Source organism: Vidua macroura, chromosome 10 (genome assembly GCF_024509145.1).
Source record: "Vidua macroura isolate BioBank_ID:100142 chromosome 10, ASM2450914v1, whole genome shotgun sequence".
Classification (NCBI taxonomy): domain Eukaryota; kingdom Metazoa; phylum Chordata; class Aves; order Passeriformes; family Viduidae; genus Vidua; species Vidua macroura.
In genome coordinates this window covers 23,409,800-23,411,410 of record NC_071580.1, presented here as the reverse complement: position 1 = coordinate 23,411,410, position 1,611 = coordinate 23,409,800, and positions in this window count along the sequence as shown.

Genomic DNA, 1,611 nt, shown 5'->3' with positions numbered 1-1,611 from the left:
TTCTGAAAGCATGAATCTACACAATTTATGCAGTACAATGAATTAAATTACTATATGCAAATGAAAATATTAATATGAAATGATTTTTTTAATATATATGAATCAGCTCTTAAAAAAAAAAAAGAAAACCCAACCCTTTCTTAATGAAAATGTACAGTAAATTTTGACAGTATAGTACACAAATCCTAACTTTACATAGAGAAAGAAGTTGTACAAAAGCTCCTCCATGGCATAGTGATGTATTTCATAAAAGCCATGTCAGTTGGCACAGTCATTTATGAATTCAACATTGTTAGTACCCATATGTTTTCCACAGGACTGATTAAATTCATATTCCAAATGGGTCTGTTATTTTAAACTTTGTTCTGTACATCTGTACATGTATAAAACCAGAGTAATTTTTGTGGTCACTACATCACTTTCTGTGAATTGTCCAATAAATATAATTTTAGAATTTCACATAAAAGGTTATGTTATGTAATCTTTATTTCACTGATTATTGGGATGTTCTCATTTCTTGAAACATAACCCTTAAACACTAACACACTTCAGGTGGCAAAGGTTAAATATTTGGCCCACATCTGCCATCTCTCTTGCTAATTCCTAAGGAGGAAAATGCCATGTCAAAAGACTCAGTCCAGTTTTAGGGCATCTACACAACTTTTCATCCTGCTGCTGAGAAAGGGAAGCAAGGGAAAGGGAACTTTTTGAAGAGTTGCTGGTATTTATATTTAATAGCCATCTATTTTCCTTCTTCATTTTGGTGAGATAGAAGATGATAAAATATTAAAGAGAAGGATGAATATACTGCATATTGCACACATAAAATGTGAAATAGTACAAGGGGAAAAACCTAATTCTGGGTCGCCAGCCTATAAATTGCATTAGCACATGTAAGTGATGTCTGTGATCTCATCACACACAGGAATGTGCCTTCTGCTCTGTCTGGAGCTCCCCTCCTTGTCAGCTCCTCAGGCTTGATCTCATTCTTTTCCAAGATGTTCCACTGATTACCTCAGGTCTGGTCTGCACATCACAAACTCACCATGCACACTTTTTTACCACACACAGTTAAATATGGTCTAAGATGCAATTCAGTCCCTTCCAATTTTCAGAAGGGTTCATCTCCCACTTCACCAGTCTCAGTGACAAGCAAAAGCCAAACCTGGACATCCAAATCTCTGCCTCCACCCCCTGCTGCGCCATGCTGAACACAGCAAGTGCTGGAGACAACATCAGCCCTGTTTCAGTGGCACAGTCTCCCATGGCTGGCTGGAGTTTGGGAAAGTCAGGGAAAATGCATATCCTACATAGGGACAGTGAGCCCAGTCCTGTGTCGTTGTGGGTACAGGCTGGTGTTAGAGTTCAAAGATTCCAAACAGAAGTCCCTGTTCACTGCATTTCACATCCAGAGAGTGCAGCAGCCTTAGCAATTCCCTTTGGTATAAAATTTGGGATTAAATATGGACACTTTCACTTTTTAATAATAAAACTTCCTGAGGGTCTGAAATATTAGTTAAGAGTAGCTGTGCTGAGTGTGCTCCCAGCAAGGCTGGGCCCATCATCAGTCTGCATGGCTGCAAGGCCTGTTTTCTTAATAGAAAAAAAAAG